Source organism: Bos taurus, chromosome 4 (genome assembly GCF_002263795.3).
Source record: "Bos taurus isolate L1 Dominette 01449 registration number 42190680 breed Hereford chromosome 4, ARS-UCD2.0, whole genome shotgun sequence".
Classification (NCBI taxonomy): domain Eukaryota; kingdom Metazoa; phylum Chordata; class Mammalia; order Artiodactyla; family Bovidae; genus Bos; species Bos taurus.
The window spans coordinates 107,796,670-107,814,796 of NC_037331.1; the positions used below are offsets into that span (position 1 = coordinate 107,796,670).

At 41.0% G+C, this 18,127-nt stretch overlaps 1 protein-coding gene and 1 long non-coding RNA gene across 5 annotated transcripts in view; both read right to left on the reverse strand.

Moving 5' to 3' along the window:
• TPK1 (thiamin pyrophosphokinase 1) overlaps nucleotides 1-18,127 on the reverse strand; it is a 382,700-nt gene that overhangs the window by 78,223 nt on the left and 286,350 nt on the right. The gene's annotated exons all lie outside the window — the stretch shown is intronic.
• Nucleotides 1-18,127, reverse strand: part of LOC112446451 (uncharacterized) — a 107,616-nt gene that overhangs the window by 72,977 nt on the left and 16,512 nt on the right. The window contains exon 2 of one of the 2 annotated variants that reach the window (XR_003034450.2): nucleotides 2,027-17,033. The exons of the other annotated variant lie outside the window; for it this stretch is intronic. This is a non-coding gene — a long non-coding RNA (uncharacterized lncRNA). Of the gene's footprint in view, nucleotides 1-2,026; nucleotides 17,034-18,127 lie in introns of those variants that run through there. 2 annotated transcript variants of the gene reach the window in all.

Genomic DNA, 18,127 nt, shown 5'->3' on the forward strand with positions numbered 1-18,127 from the left:
TAGTGAACTTATTCAAACTAAAAATCATCATTTAAAAAGTCACAACACACCAAAACTGATGGCAGGAGATGGAGACGTGTATGGACGACATTTCTGGGGTGGAGTTCTAACACTAAACAAGTATTTTCTTTTTGAAAAGAGAATCACTTGACAGCATATAATCTACACTTTATGTCCAAGAAAACAAATGAATATGTTTAATTACATTGGATGGAAGCAGAGCTTCCTGCACACGCAGTCACAGAGAAGAAATAATCTACTCGCCCAAATAACAATTTAGTGACAGGTATGGACATCAATTGTTCCCTTCTCCTTCCTTCCTCTTTCTGCCCTTTCTTTCTTCCTCTCCCTTCCCTCCCTCCCTCCTTTCTTTCTCCCCAGCTCTGGGCATGTACATATGCATGTATATATGTATCAGTTCAGTTCAGTCTCTCAGTCGTGTCCAACTCTTTGCGACTCCATGGACTGCAGCACACCAGGCTTCCCTGTTCATCACCAACTCCTGGAGCTTGCTCAAACTCATGTCCATTGAGCCGGTGTTGCCATCCAACCATCTCATCCTCTGTCCTCCCCTTCTCCTCCCGCCTTCAATGTTTCCCAGCATCAGGGTCTTTTCTAATGAGTCAGTTCTTCGCATCAGGTGGCCAAAGTACTGGAGTTTCAGCTTTAGCATCATTCCTTCCAAAGAAATCCCAGGGCTGATCTCCTTCAGAATGGACTGGTTGGATCTCCTTGCAGTCCAAGGGACTCTCAAGAGTCTTCTCCAACACCACAGTTGTATGCGTGGATGCTAAGGCTGTGAGTCCCTCCCCAGACACTAATCATTTTGTTCCATCAGAGCTATAAGGAAGGCCTTACATATGACAGACCCTCTAGCTACAAGCAGCCATGTGGGCTACTATAGAAATAGCAAGTGCTCCATATGAGGAATAGGTTTTTAACCATAATTGCTAATTAACATAAACAGATGTTCCCTTTCAACAGAATCTTCCCATTTACGCCCAATGTTCTCTTATCCAAAATAATCCTTTTCCAAAATTGAAATTTTGTTACTTTTCACATCACACAGTGTAAAGCCAGGGGTTATAAAACATATGTACAATGAGCAGGACCACCTAGACTGGTTTCAGTGCCCCACTGAGAATTCAGAGAGTGTGTGTGTGTGTATGTGTGTGTGTGATGTTGATATAACATAAAGAAGAGTCCTTTAATGACTCAGTATGGGGTAAAGAATCCACCTGCAATGCAGGAGACCCTGGTTCGAATCCTGGGTCAGGAAGTTCTGCTGGAGAAGGGATAGACTACCCACTCCAGTATTCTTGGGCTTCCCTTGTGGCTCAGCTGGTAAAGAATCCATCTGCAATGCGGGAGACCTGGGTTTGATCCCTGGGTTGGGAAGATCCCCTGGAGAAGGGAAAGGCTGCCCACTCCAGTATTCTGGCCTGGAGAATTCCATGGACTGTGTGGTCCATGGGGTCACAAAGAGTCGGACACAACTGAGCGACTTTAAAGAAAGAAGATGCATAAGTGGTTCTATTAACTTAGGATGGCTTGTCTTTGGCCCCCTTATCCCACTCTGTTATGTACCTCCTGACACCCATCTCACATATACCTTTGCCCTGTGTGAGCAAAGGTGTGCACATAGCAGAAAAGCAGCTTTGCTTTAAATATAGTCCTTTTTAACCTTGACTGCATAGGAAATACCTGGGAAGCTTTGGGGAAAAACAAACAGCATCAAAGCCACACCTGAGACTGATTAAATCAGGCCCTCCAAGTCAGGGACAAAGTACAGGCACCAGTACATTTTATAACCACCTGCCCCAGGTGACTCCAATGTACAGCCAAGGCTGATACCTGCATTTGCTTCAAAAAAAGTTCAAGAGGTAGCAAAGAGGTATGGGCTCATTTTCCACAAAGCCCTAAGGCAACTAGTTCTCTGCAAAATTTTCAAGTACGTCTGACAAACATCGCTCTACAGCAGCCTGTGCTTTTGGGGATCCTGGTGCGAGGTTATTTTTATTTTAGGTAGAAGGCGGTACAGAGGTGGTAAGTACCTCAGTCTGGAGCCAGCCCTCCAGAGGACACTCCTAGCTCTACTGCTTGGACACTCTGTGATCCCAGGCAACAAAGTTGCTCTCTCTCTCTCTGATTCCTCACCTGTAAAATGGTACTCGATTCTTGTCAGATTACCTAAAATGATTCAAAGGATGCACTCAAAAGAGTCTCTGACATATATGGAAGCACTCGGTATTCACTTGTATTATTAGCTATTATTTCTTAAAGAAAAAATTAAGCAGAGGCCACAGCAAATTTAGAAAGACATATATACAATGTTATGAATGTATTTTAGTAACTTTCAAAACTGTATGTGATAAGTCACAATACACATATAGCATCTGTATTGTACTTCAATCAAAACACTTGTTTATCTAGCTTTATTGTTTAAGGTTCTACGTAAAATTTTGGTTGAGCTAAGGGATCTAAAATGTAAGATGTTTAAAATCGCTGTGTTAACATGACTTACCCTTACTGCATAGATTTAAAACATATCATAAGAAATATTCAGAGGCAACAGAATGTTCTCATTGGGGTCTCTCTGATTTGTGTGTTAATGTGATGTAAATAAGGGTAAAGCTCTCTGGCTAAGATTTTGGCTTTCACGTGGTGCTTGGTATTGTACTCAGAAGCCTTGCTGACAGTGATAAAATAACACTGATTAGGCTGATTTTCTTCGGGATGGTTTTGATCCCCGCCTCCTGTACAATGTTATAAACCTCCATCCTGAAAAACTATGGACTGAGGTTTGTAACATTGTACAGGAGGCAGTGATCAAGACCATCCCCAAGAAAAAGAAATGCAAAAAAGCAAAATGGTTGTCTGAGGAGGCCTTACAAATAGCTCAGAAAAGAAGAGAAGTGAAAGGCAAAAGAGAAAAGGAAAGATACGCCCATCTGAATGCAGAGTTCCAAAGAATAGCAAGGAGAGTATAAGAAAGCCTTCCTAAGTGGTCATTGAAAAGGAATAGAAGAAAATAACAGAATGGCAAAGAGCATAGATCTCTTCAAAAAAATCAGAGATACCAAGAGAATATTTCATGCAAAGATGGGCTCGATAAAGGACAGAAATGGTATGGACCTAACAGAAGCAGAAGATGTTAAGAAGAGGTGGCAAGAATACACAGAAGAACTGTACAAAAAAGATCTTCACAACCCAGATAATCACGATGGTGTGATCACTGACCTAGAGCCCGACGTCCTGGAGTGTGAAGTCAAGTGGGCCCTAGGAAGCATCACTACGAACAAAGCTAGAAGAGGTGATAGAATTCCAGCTGAGCTATTTCAAATCCTAAAAGATGATGCTGCACTCAATATGTCAGCAAATCTGGAAAACTCAGCAGTGGCCACAGGATTGGAAAAGGTCAGTTTTCATTCCAAACCCAAAGGGCAATTGCAAAGAATGTTCAAACTACCACACAACTACACTCATTCACATGCGAGAAAGGTAATGCTCAAAATCCTTCAAGTCAGGCTTCAACAGTATGTGAATTGAGAACTTCCAGAGGTACAAGCTGGATTTAGAAAAGTCAGAGGAACCAGAAATCAAATTGCCAACATCTGTTGGATCATACAAAAAGCAAGAGAATTCCAGAAAAGCATCTACTTCTGCTTCATTGACAAGGCTAAAGCCTCTGACTGTGTGGATCACAACAAACCATGGAAAATTCTTAAAGAGATGGGAATACCAACCACCTTAACCTGCCTCTTGAGAAACCTATATGTAGGTCAAGAAGCAACAGTCAGAACCAGGCATGAACAATGGACTTGTTCCAAATTGGGAAAGGAGCAAGTCAAGGATATCACCCTGCTTATTTAACCTCTATGCAGGGTACATCCTGCGAAATGCCAGGATGAATGACCAAAAGCTGAATTCAAGATTGCGGGGAGAAATATCAATAACCTCAGATATGCAGATGACACTACTCTAATGGCAGAATGCAAACATGAATTAAAGAGTGTCTTGATGAAGGTGAAAGAGGAAAGTGAAAAAGCTGGCTTGAAACTCAATATTCCAAAAACTAAGATCATGGCATGAGTCCCATCACTTCATGGCAACTATTGGGGAAACAATGAAAACAGTGAGAGACTTTATTTTGGGGGGCTCCAAAATCACTGCAAATGATGACTGCAGCCATGAAATTAAAAGACGCTTACTTCTTGGGAAAAAAGCTATGACAAACCTAGACAGCATATTAAAAAGCACAGACATTACTTTGCCAACAAAGATATGTGTAGTCAAAGCTATGGTTTCTCCAGTAGTCATGTGTGGATGTGAGAGTTGGACTATAAAGAAAGCTGACTACCAGAGAATTGATGCTTTTAAACTGCAGCGCTGGAGAAGAAAGATTCTTGAGAGTCCCTTGGAATGCCAGGAGATCCAACCAGTCCATCCTGAAGGAAATCAGTCCTGAATATTCACTGGAAGGACTGATGCTGAAGCTGACACTCCAATACTTTGACCACCAGATGCGAAGAACTGACTCATTGGAAAAGACCCTGATGCAGGGAAACATTGAAGGCGGGAGGAGAAGGGGAGGACAGAGGATGAGATGGTTGGATGGCATCACCGACTCAGTGGACATGAGTTTGAGTGAACTCCGGGAGTTGGTGATGGACAGGGAGGCCTGGTGCACTGCAGTCCATGGGGTCAAAAGAGTCAGACATGACTGAGCGACTGAACTGAACTGATGAGAAGGGGACCACAGAGGACAAGATGGTTGGACGCATCACTGATTCCATGGACATGAGTCTGAGCAAACTCTGGGAAACAGAGTTTGGTGATGGACAGGGAAGCCAGGCATGCTGAGTCCATGGGGTTGTGAAGAGTCAGACACAACTGAGTGACTGAAAACAACAAAGACTGGTTTCAATCACAGTCTTTAACTAAATTAAAACCACTGAGAAGATGATCAGACTCTGCTAGCACAATGCTAAACGTGGTCTTGAGCTTGATACATTTTAGAAGTTTCGAATGTTCATGAAAAAATTAATATTCAATTCTGGTAGAAATATCCCATTTCAACTGCCCATTATGATCTCAAAGAAGACAGAAGTATAATTTATTATTGGTATTACATTGGCAGGTCAGTGGAAACATGTTACCAATGGACAAATTAGAGCCTCTAATTCTAAAATAATTATCAGCCAATTTCAGAGTTGTTAACACTATTAAAATTATGAATATGTTAGTGGACTCACCCTGACACATCAAATTTTGATTAGATAATACTACATGCTAATATATGTATCATCTGAATTTCTTAAAGACTTTTTAGTATAAAAACCTTGATAAAAATTTTCAATAATGTATGCAGAGCTAGGGAGAGGGAATACATGATTGATGGGTTTCCCCTTACAATGCTTATTAAAGGTCCTGATTTGGTTGGTCTCCAACTGTTTCGGCTCAGAATTAGGAATTCTAGTTCTGATATTGGCTCAAGTGCACTGATTAGAAAAACATTTCACAGAGCTATTAAAAAAGCAAGCTAATCATCAGAAATACAGTAGTGATGAAACAATATTTCACACTGAAGTTCCTAAAGATTCTGCTTTTCCATTTATTGTACAACATACGCTTTTAAAGAAACATCAATGAACAGTTAGTACCTAGATGTAAATAGATAGGAAAACAGATTCATTATCTGTGGGTAGTATTGAGTTCTACCTACAAGATAATCCTTCTGTCAACAGCAGCGGGTGGTGAGACACCCCGTACACTGGACGTGTGGTTGTGGATCTGTAATTGTGATGACTCTCTCATGTCTCCGGAACTCCATCTGCACGACATGTGACCCTTTCAATCGCACCACTTTGTTTTAAACGAAAGGATGGCAGGTCATCTGGGTGAGTCGCAACAACAGCACAGAATAAATTACAGAAACAGACATGTGTCACGTTTCACAAGGAGAAGCAACATTTCGAGTTTTGTGTTTGTTGTAAAGAACCAAATGATCTCACAGAGCCTATCCCTGAAGCAGAGAATTCCCTCTTTCACAAACAGACATGGAAGTTGAATTTGAATTTTAAAGGTCAAGGATACATATTGAAAACTATAGAACAGATGATCCCTGAACAACCTGAGGGTTCATCCACCTGTCATTTATAGTCGGCCCTCCGTATCTGTGGTTTCTGCTCATCCTAGGACTCAACCTACCGAAGACTGTTTAGTATTTGTAGCATTCACTATTGAAAACTTATCTGTATGTAAGTGGATCTGGGCATTTCAAACCTGTACTGTTCAAGTGTCAATTTTAATATATTTAATAGAGCCATCAGTTTTTTTTTTTTAATCATTCAAAAAATCTTGCCCTTTTAGAATGAGTGACAAAATGCTTCTTTTTGTTTACTGAAATAATTAACATGAGGTTCTAGCTTTGTAAGTAGTCTGAATTTTTTTAAAGTTACTTACTGTATCTTTCTTTAATCCAATCCATAAAATGATCTCATAAATCACTGCTGAACACAAAGGGGATCATTTCCCTCCTCTATTTAAATTCTTTCCCACTTATTTACAAAACAGCAATAGTCACAGATGCAGCAAACAAAAATTATGCTTGCCAAGGTGGAGAGGTAGGGGAGGGATAAACCGCAAGATTAGGATTAACATACACACAGTACTAGGGCATACCTCAGCTGGTAAAGAATCCGCCTGCAATGCAGGAGACACCAGTTGAATTCCTGGGTTGGGAAGATCTGCTGGAGAAGGGATAGGCTACCCACTCCAGTATTCTTGGGCTTCCCTTGCGGCTCAGCTGGTAAAGAATCCGCCCGCAATGTGGGAGACCTGGGTTATATCCCTAGGTTGGGAGGATCCTCTGGAGAAGGAAAAGGCTACCCACTCCAGTATTCTGGCCTGGAGAATTCCATGGACTGTGTAGTCCATGGGGTCCCAAAGAGTCAGACACAACTAAGCGACTTTCACTTTCATCTATAAATAGTTAACGGATACGGACCCACTGTAGAGCACAGCAAACTCTACTCAATACTCTGTAATGACCTACATGGCAAAGAGTATTAAAAGGTATACTGACATTACAGCAGAAACGTAACGCTGCAAGTCAACTGTATTCAATAAAATATTATTAAAAATAAAATAAAACCTTCCCTCATTGCCTACAGACTAAAATACAGATTTCCTCTCCTGATACAGTATCTGAGCCCATCTAAATTACCAACCTCATCTTTCAACTTTCCTCCACCTCTGTGCACACTTCAGCTACATAAAATACTTCTTGACCTCTCATGACAAACTCTTACACAAGCCACGCCATAGTCCTGAAATGCATTGTTTCTTTTCACAGTTGCTCCAAAAGATTTCAAAGATTATTTGCAAATATAATATATCATAGCTTTCCAAGAGAACAAATTAGCATACAAATAATAAGCCTCAGGCATCAAAGGAAATATTCAACTATAGGGAAGAAATATGCACTTGTACGAAATATTTAAATCCTGTGTGAAGAAGTATGCCTTTTTCCACACTTAAAAAATAAACAATAACAAAGTCTCTGATTTGATCCTGTCCATAGCCTCAGGGCAAAATAGAAATTACTATAATAACAGAAACTCACAGAAAAACATGGACATCCTAACAGACTTAGAATACGTTTAATATTTTTCCATGTTCCAAAAAAACCAAAAACAGGCTGCTGTACTTCATATTCCTGTTCTCCTGGTTTTACGGTTCTTGGTAATTCTTTTGATTATTTTTGTTCTCAGGCAGGGCTGCCAAATCCCTTTCTAAGCTTCATCCATTCTGTAGTCAGTCTCCTCAGTTCCAGCTCCGACTCAGCTGCCAAGCTCTCCTTCACTGCTTTGGCGTCAAAAATGAACCACTGCCATACACGAAAGCTACCCTGACAAGCAGCCTGTGCACGGCAAATAGTAATTTCCTTAAATCCCTCTCCTTGAAAAGATCAGATAGAACACAGTCTCAAACACTAGAGGCCTTTGGTCGACAGTTTACTTCTGCTTTTGATATCTCTGCCTCCTCTTTCAGGCACTTCTCCTTTTATGAATTCAGTGATACAACTGTAAAATTTGTTTTTAAACAGGCAAGGACATAAAATACTGGGGTTTTCGTGTCTGTGGTTCCCATGATGAAAATGAAAACCTCCGATGAGAGCCGGAAATAAATGAGTAATGATTCTGATAAATATTCTAAATCTACCCTATAACCTACAATTGAGTATATTGATTCTTAGAACTTAAATTGCCATGCCACACAGTAGCAGAGAGGTTGATAAAATCTTGGCACATATTTTAGGAGAAAGGTTGGCAAGTTTCAAACTTTTAAGAAGTTTCTGCAAAAATTATGTCAGCTCCTTTGAGGCTCTTTTCTAACAGTTTAATCAGAATCACTTTTCATTTCCTCTGGGGTCCATCTCTCCTTGGATAAACTTGCGATCCAGTTTTCCAAATCAATGAAACCAATCTGTACTTTGACTGGAATTTGCTTTCATAATCTGAATTACTTTAAAAACAATTTAATAAAGCAAAAGATTCTGGGATCTGTTCTTATCAAAGGTATAAGGCATAAATAGGGCATTATGAATACTTCAGAACACACATAACAAAGGAAATCATTCAGCACCATTTCAGCTTATTCCCTCACTTAGAGGAGATTCATGCATATTTAAATGAATTAATTTATTTTCTGCAATTTGCTCTTTGAGAGCTTAAGTGGCCATTTGCTGTTGCTTATTTCAGAATTCTGTGCCCTTGTTCTCTGAGTCACCAACCTATAGCTTGAGTGCTCCAGGTGTATTTATGCTCCCAAGGTATTTTAAATTACCCATTAGGAAATCCAATTTCCTATTTATAAGACTCAGAAGTGATTTCCCACTGTCAACTTTTTCTTAATTAAGGCTATAGATCCATATTCACAGTTAAATTTTTGGTACAATACTATTGGCTCTATGACAGTCAATACTTTAGAATGTCATCACTATTCCAAGCAAAGACAGTCACTTAAGATGGGCTATTCTTGGGGTCTCTTGGGACTGACATTTGGGGTATCCATAAAATCTATCAGCATTAACATCTACTACTTATTACATTCTGTGTCAATCACTATATATATACTACTTCATTTAATTCTTTTGACAGTCCTATGACATGGTTATCATTTTCTCTACCATTAATTGTTTTAGAAATAAGAAAATGCAGTCTTAGAGAAGTAAATCACAAGATCACACACCCAGTAAATGGCAGAATTTCTTCCAAGTTTTACACTGATTCATGAATGTCTAAGGCATGTGACTGTGTTTCAGAGTGTATAGGAATGATTAAGACCCAGATTCTGTCTTTATCTCTGATCAAGTTAGGGTAAGGAACCTAAGACAGACAAATCTTACAATCCAAGGCTGGAATGCTTTCAAGAGAAACTCCCAAATGCTTTGAAGACTCAGAGAAATCAAAGATAGCAACTGGTTGGAAGTATACATCTTCAAAAGGCAATGGTTGCTTTGAATGAGCCTAGCAAATAAGGTGGGATTTAGGAAACAGAAGCTGTGGAGTTCAGAGCATCAATAAGTGGCCCACTCTTAGGCACTGGCCTTGAGCTATGAATGACTTCGGCAATAACAAACCCAAGAATATGGAGGATTTGGTTCTCCCGGGGATTGAGAGCCTACCATCCAATGTGGACTCCACAGAAGTGAAGGATTCCTGGACTTCGGACACAGAATTGGATCACAGTGATAAACAGGGTTCCTTTAAGACTTGTTTTTCTGGGTCTCTCAAAGCACACCTTGGCTAGTCGGACTGTTTTAAACAGAAAGATCTCCCTTGGTAAATGTTAGATTCATTTCAAAAATCATCTCTGATTCCATCCTGGTGCTGCTGCTTCTACATTCCGATACGCTTTGGTCCAAAACAGTCTTCCAGGCACATCATTGTGTCCTTCTCCACCCCAGCCTCCTACTCTGCTTTAGTGTCCACTGTCCCTTATTCTTTCTATGAGAATTAACTGCAGCTTTGTCTTTCACTCTTAATGATGCAGATGGAACATCAGGTTCGCAGGCTTAATGAGGCTAATCCTTCATTCCTGATTTAATTCTGGCACCTGCCATGTGACTCCATCCCACAGGGACTTTACAGTCATCAACTAGTTACTCTGTGCTTGCTCTATGCAGGAACCAAGCTAAGTACTCAAGATAAAGCAGAGAACTAGACAGGTAATGTCATTGCTCTCATGAAACTTAACTTTAAGCGAGGGGAAGAGAGATAGCAACACTGCTCTATTTAAAATGGATAACCACCAAGGATCTACTATAGGAACTCTGCTCAATATTCTGTAATAACCTTAATGGGAAAAGAACTTGAGAAAGAATAGGTACAGGTGTATGCATAACTGAATCACCTTGCTGAACACCTAAAACTAACACAGCATTGTTAACCAACTATACTCCCATATAAAATACAATTTTTAAAAATGATTTAATAAGAGGATATCAAACAGTGATGACTGCAAGGAAGAAGATGAAACATGCAATGTGCTTTGTTGGGATGGGAGGGTGTGGGTTCTCATTCAGGTCTGCTTACTGGAAACAGTCTTCAAGAAGAAGTAACATCTTAGCTGAGATGCATCCTAGAATGGATACAATGTGGAAGATCCACCAGAAGGTAGGAAGAATGGTATTCTGGGCAGAGGGAAAAGTACAAAAGAGTCTAAGACAGGAACCAAAAGGGCAGTGTGACTAGAGCCAGACCAAAAGGTGCCAGTGGCTGCAGACAGAGAGAGGCCAGATCCTGGAGCAGGACCCCAGCAGAGACAGGAATGGGGCTTTTTATTCTAAATATTAGGGAAAAGTCATCAAAGGGTTCCATCTAGGGGAGGGGGAGACATAGTTTTGCTCTGGCTTTAAAATGATGGCTGTGGTTGCTTTGTGAAGGATGAGTCAATGAGGTGATAGAGGAGGAACCAGGACAGATTCCAGGAGAGGTAAGAAGATGGCCTGAACTTGGAACACCGAAGAGGAGATGTGGAGAAAGGAAGTCTAAGGGTCCTCCTTAGACTTCTGTCTCTAACGGTCTTGGTTCGCACAGCTGTGCGTGTGTCTGTGCTGGTCTTCTGCTGTGGGAAACAGAACGGGAGGGCAAAGTGCAAATATTTTTGTCGCAGCCATGTGAGCTTAGACAAGGCTCTTATACATTCACGCAGCAAAGATTTAGTCAACATCAAGCTCTGCACCTGGCACTCCTCTGGGCAGGAGAGACACGTTTTTAAACAAAACAGATGAAGCTCCTACACCCTAGTGCAGCTTACGTTCCTGGGATCCCAGGGCGAGTGAAGAATAGTCAGAGGTCAGGAGTGGAGCTACACATCAGGAGAAGCGGTGGCATGTAGATGCATTTACAGCAACTGCTTGATAAGATCATCTAGGGACAGTTTATAGAGAGAAAGGGCTCAAGACCAGACTAAACGAAGGTGGGGCATTTTCTTAATGAGAAATAAACAGAGCAAAATAAATCTGTTGATTGTTCAGGCTAACAATTTGTCATCCATTTGTTTGGTTTTATTGACAGACATGGCAAAGTAACCACATCTCTCCCCACCCGCCACTGAATTCTCAGACAGTTTAGGAGTAAGGGCAATAAAGTTATCGATGTACTCCTGATTTTCTCCTCCTATTCCTACCTTCTTTATTAAAATTGTATTCAGGGTAAAGTTAAACTGAAAACACAGTTAACTATCCATTTCAGCTACAAAACGCTAAATAATGTGTGACTGCCACAACAATTAAAGGTAAATCAGTAACAATACTGCATATACCATGGAGCACCCGTAGGTGAGGGTAAAGGTACATACAATTTCCACAACCCTGACTCCAATCCACAGGGTACTTTTCAGTCCAAAGAAGTCTACTGAGCTGCCAGTGAGAGACAGTATTTTAAAAGTGACCTTTAATGAATTTAAAAAATCAACCAAAATCATTAGTACTTGTAAGAGTTACAGATGACTCGTGGCATAATTTAGAACTGATGGAGACCACGTGGTCCTCAAGAACTGCTGCCCCAGGTCACACTCTGTGATCAGCCGCCCCAGTGCACTCTGTCCACTTTCCCCACTAGGAGTCTTCTAGGGAGAAATAGCGAACTGAAAACTCATTTATGCTCAATAATTAGTCCTTGCTGAGGTCTAAAGTTTATTCAAAAGTTTATCACTCTCCTTGACAGCTATTTTAAACATTCTACATCCTGACTTTACCCAGTGCCTTATCTACAGATGCTGTGGCTGACTTACTGATAAAGATTCATGTTACCTATGATCAGTAAGTGCCTTCATCCATAAGCATCGTGACCTTAAGCCCCAATTCAACATTTATCATCTCTAGATTCAAAAAGCTAAGCATGGTCTCTTTAAAGACTTTCATTGCCTCCTATCTCTTTAGGGAAGGTCCTTCCCACGCTTCACCCACCATCTGCCCATCTCTCTGGGTCTCTGGAGTCGCTTGCCTCCTTCTGACTCTCAACGTGAACAGACTTCCTTTTGCATTGGACCTAAGGACTTCTTTCTACATTGGACATAAGGACTTCTTTCCTTGATAACAAAACTCCAGATCTGTATTATTTTTTGAATCATTGATCAACTTTTAGAAAGCTTAGTAACACTGCTGCCACTGGGCTCTCAACATGCATTAACTCTTCTTTAACCACCTGGAAAAACAGAAGCCCAGCCCTGCCTGTACTATGCTACTACTTTTCTATACTTTCAAGAGTGATCAAAATATTTCCACGGTGAAATCCACTCAGTTAAATTCCCTTTTGCATATGATCCTACTCAATGGGTAAAAGGTATCATCCGTGCCTCTTCCTGTCTTGCTTACTGTCCCCTCTGACTTACAACTATTTTGCCCCCTAAACTTGAACTTACCCTTCATTATTCTAATTGTTTTAAAGGTTTACAATAAAGAACTCTTGCTTCACTATCTTTTACTATAATGCAGTTGACTCTGGGTCCCATTACAGAATTCACATGGGTAGACGCATTGCACATTTAACCAAGCTTGCTAATTACACAAAAGATACAAGGCTCTATCCCAGAGGACTAGGAGGAGACAAAGACGATAGCACCAACTCCTTGAGGAGAATGCATTCTAATAAAAGCAATAAAAAGTCTGCACAAAGAATGACATTAACAGGTACACAGAGTGAAGATCTGTAAAGCCCACTTTAGGAATTCAACGGGAAGAAAGAGAAATTGCATTTAGTGAGTAAAGCTTCATGAAGGATGTGATTTGAAATGGCCCTTGAAGATGAGTTAAGATTTTAGTCGGGGGTAGCAGAGAGGAAGACATTCAAAGGAGATCGTACTCTGAGAATACTGGGGGTTGGAGGCATGTTTTAAGGGGGGAAATGCCATGTGTGCTGGACCTCAAATGCTTTCACAGGCATCACAGATACAAAACAGTCCAATTTTGCTACTGAGAATAAAGAAGAAAGACAGTGCTGGATATGGAAAAGATTGAGCTCATTTAGTTCAAAGTCACACATTTTAAGGGAAGAGAATGAAACCTCATGGCAGGTGAGAGCAGTGCTCATGTATACATCATAACTATGGCAGCAGAGGGTCAGGATGAACAGGAGAACCAGCTTCTCTGTCTTTGTTCACCTTGTCCAACAAGTGCAAGCCTGATACCCACCCTTTTCGGAAATGTATCCTCTTGAAGGGGTGCGTGGCGTGCTTAGTCTCTCAGTCATGTCTGACTCTTTGTGACCCCATGGACTGTAGCCCACCAGGCTCCTCTGTCCACAGGGATTGTCCAGGCAAGAATACAGAAGTGGGTTGTCATGCCTTCCTCCAGGGGATCTTCCCAACCCAGGGATCAAACCCAGGTCTCCTGTATTGCAGGTGGATTCTTTACTGTCTGAAACCAGGGAAGCCCACTCTAAAAGGGGGGACCCTTATTTGTTTAATTCACCTGGTAATTAGCATGCACCATGCAAGGTATAAGAAATAAAACTTTATTTATAGAATATCAGCCTTTGGTGAGTTTCAGGTCCACTGAAAACAACCCAGGTTTGAATGTGTATTTTTCTTAATTATATGTCAGCTTTAAATTGCCCAAATTGTTTCTCTCTCCTGGCAGACTTAACACTAATATATTGCAAATAAAGATTTTTTTTTTCTGAGGCTAAAAATAAAAGTAGGTTATCAGTTGTAGTTAGTAAAATCAGAAAGCCTTCTTGCTTTGATAAGCATGTTCCTAAGACACACACACACATACACACGAAAAGCCAGATTTAGGAATAGTTGAGAGACAAGCTGTTAATTTGCAATTAAATGTATTCTAGAAAACAGATGAGTGAAAAAGGCCGATGCGATTTCTCCGAAGTAAAACCTTGAGAATAAATTGAGAGGAAGCCAAAGTGTGATGGTGGCACTGGGGTACTGGGAGATCACAACACTACTAATAAATAATTATCAGAAGGTGTTGTAGTGCTGCAGCCAGAGCGTCCACTCTGGCTCAGAGTAAATGAGGAACACTAATCATCACCATCTCCCACTTCTAGCCTCACTCGTGAACTTTTCTGAAGAGTGAGAACCTTCAGCAGGAGACGATAAAACTGAAATGAGGACACAGGACATCCTCCTTCGTGATGTTCAGCCACAGCCATATGGTGAACCGCATCGCAGGCCATCCATGAGACGAGGGGATGCACATGAGATCCGACACAGCTTCCCAACCAAAGCCTCCTGAGTCTGGTCCTCTTGCCACTTCTCATGAGGGCTTTAATTGCTACCTCATAGGGAACTGAGGAGGAGAGAATTGTCTCTGTGAAAAATTAAGCTCCTGGCATGTATGATCTGGACCCGATTATTTCTCTGGGGGCTTCCCTGGTGGCTCAGCTGGTAAAGAATCTGCCTGCAATGCAGGAGGCCTGGGTTCGATCCCTGGGCTGGGAAGATCCCCTGGAATATGGAAAGGCTACCCACTCCAGTATTCTGGGCTGGAGAATTCCATGGACTGTATAGTCCATGGGGTCACAAAGAGTCGGACATGACTGAGTGATTTTGACTTTCAGCAGCCATGGTTCCAACCTGAAAAAAACCTCTGACATCATCTAGCAACTCTCTCTCTATTGATGAAAGATCCATGTGACATCCCTGTGCCATATAATTCATTCGTTTCAGAGTCAGAGCTTGAACCCCACTGTCCTCTTTCCTCCATATTATTAAGTGAAGTAAACATCTGCATAAATGTTTTCTGCTACATTTCAAGGGAAACTCAGGTACAAATTACACAGAGAGAAGTTATAACATGTAAGTTAGATGTTATATAATCATCTCCAGAGAGTTTACTTTGTCAACGGGTTTAAAGCATTGATTTGTTTCCTTCTGTGGCTGTTTTAGAATCTCTAAGCCAGAAGAAATCTTGCTAGTTCCCAAATGCACCTCTTTAACTTGAGAACTTTCTTTCTCTTTGTGTAATCTGTACCTGGAGTTTCCCAAGCACTACCTGATGCTGGCAAAGATTGAGGGCAGGAGGAGAAGGGGGTGAAAGAGGATGAGATGGTTGGATGGCATCACCAACTCAATGGACATGAGTTTGGGTGAACTCCGGGAGTTGGTGATGGACAGGGAGGCCTGGCGTGCTGCAGTTCATGGGGTTGCAAAGAGTCGGACACAACTGAGTGACTAAATTGAACTGAACTGACAGCAAAACCACATTACGCACATACTTCTTCACTACAAACTTTATTTGGGCCCCACAGACATATTTCCAAGTCCTTTTATGTAGATGCTTCTGTTTCAGTCTAATTTGGGGGGATTTCCCCAAAACCTTCCCTTCTATTAATTTAAGCCTGCCTGTGTGCATGCTAAGTTGCTTTAGTAGTGTCCAGCTCTTCATAACCCCATGGACTGTAGCCCACTAGGCTCCTCTGTCCATGGGCTTCTCCAGGCAAGAATACTGCAGCCGGTTGCCATGCCCTTCTCCAGGGGATCTTCCGACCCAGGGATTGAACCCATGTCTCTTATGTCTCCTGCATTGACAAGCAGTTCTTTACCACTGGTGCCACCTAGGAAGTCCTAGCGTTCTCTCAATATTTTCAGCTTTTTCACAATTTGGCCTCTAAGCAATCTATATAGGACATAGTGGCAGCTCACTGCTGAGAAACCTGCCTGCCACCTAAACCTCTGCAACCAAGCATCAAAAAAAATCCTTTTCATCAAAAAAAATCCTGCTTTAACTATTTATCCTCCTTTGTGAATGCTAAATACATCTTTTTTTTTTTTTCTTGACTCCTTATCACACATACTTTGAGATCCAGGATGAATGACAATATTTAGTTTATAATCACCCCAGAAATCAGACATCACAGCGAGCATACATTACACTTAAATTACACTCTTCAGTTATGCATGGGTTCTGATTTATGGTTCACAGAGTGGAAAGGGACGTCTTAGGTAGGGCTCACATCATGACATTAATTGCTAAGGTGTTAATTCTCTGTCTTCTTTGTCTTTGAAATTGCCCAATTTACAGGAAAATTCTACTTTCATTTAGAAAAAGGATGTTTGGGTAGGGTATTTCACTAAGTCTAAAACTTTAAAAAATAGATACGTAAGTGACCAGAGATGGCTCCACTTTCTGTGCATGGAGGACTACATCATAAAACATGAACTTGGACAATTCATATAAGAGCCCGTGTCTGCTTCCTCACCTAGAAAATAAGAATAGTATTTAACCTGCAGTAATCTACAAGCTGATGGTATACCAGAATGAGAAAGAGTATAGAAAAGACATAAGTAGGAGACAGTATATTCAAGACACAAAGTATGATTATTCTGACCCTGCTGAAAATTCTGCCCAGTGAGCTGTTCCCATAGTAAAAGTTTATTCACCTGAACCCTTGATTCTTTCTCTACAATTCATGTAATGAACAAAAGTTATTGCTTTCTTGTCTCAGTATATTAGCTGGATGGTTGAATGCACAGAGCTCACATCTGAATCAGCACAAAAGTGAAACCTGGAGGAGGGGAAATAGAAAGGGACCCTTGAGCTTACACCAGAGTCATTCTCGTCTGTCAACCTGCCCACATAAATACTAGGAAATCAACTCATTTAAACAACTTGGGAGGCAAGCCTGAGTTATAATAGTGTTCTTGAACGTAGGTCAATGAAAAATTGGTCTGCTCACAAATTCCCATTTGTCATATTCCCTGCAAATGCACGTTAATTGTTTTCATATTTAAATGCCGAGGAGCAACCATAACAAATGTGTGTTGTCAGGTTCTTGGGAGTTTTCTAAAAACAAAACAGGATGATTATAGCATAGAGTAAATTATTGTTGGTTCCATGTGCTCTCAGGCAGAATCACAGAAGGGTAAGGACTTAGGAAAAGTCATTCATATCTGGTTCAAATCCTATTAACATAGAAAATAGAATTGGAGCTGAGTTAATATATAGTATTAACAAAATATACAGTATTTAATACAAATTTGTTGTAGGCCATTCGCCATTAGTTTTATATGTCTGAAATGTAGTATCTGCTTAGCAGTGGGTTTCCAAGGTGGTGCTAGTGGTAAAGAGCCTGCCAGTGCAGGAGACATAAGAGACACGGGTTTGATCCCTGGGTCGGGAAGATCCCCTGGAGAGGGGCATGGCAAACCACTGCAGTATTCTTGCTTGGAGAACCCCCATGGACAGAGGAGCCTGTCCATGGGATTTCAAAGAGTCAGACACAACTAAAGCAACTTAGCACATATGGAGAATGTTTGAAAATCTGTAAGAATACTGTAGTCTAAGAAAAATCTTGTTCCTCTTTGTACTTACCCCCCCAGAGGAATAATATCTACATTAAGCCCCCTCTCACCTAACTTTGCCTTTTTCCTAAAAGCTGGGTCCCTCAAGTTTCCTGTGACTGTCGCTTTGTGCATTGATTCTCCGGTGTTAATATACAGAACTTATGAACATATCAAAAGTTGCAGTTTTGTGCTCTATAACCCCAGACTGACCAAATATATGTATATAATAAGAAAACCCAAAGTGGCACCATATTGTAGTACAAGCATACGCGTGCAGCACTGGTGTCTGTGCGCGTGGAAGGAGCAGGAATAAAAG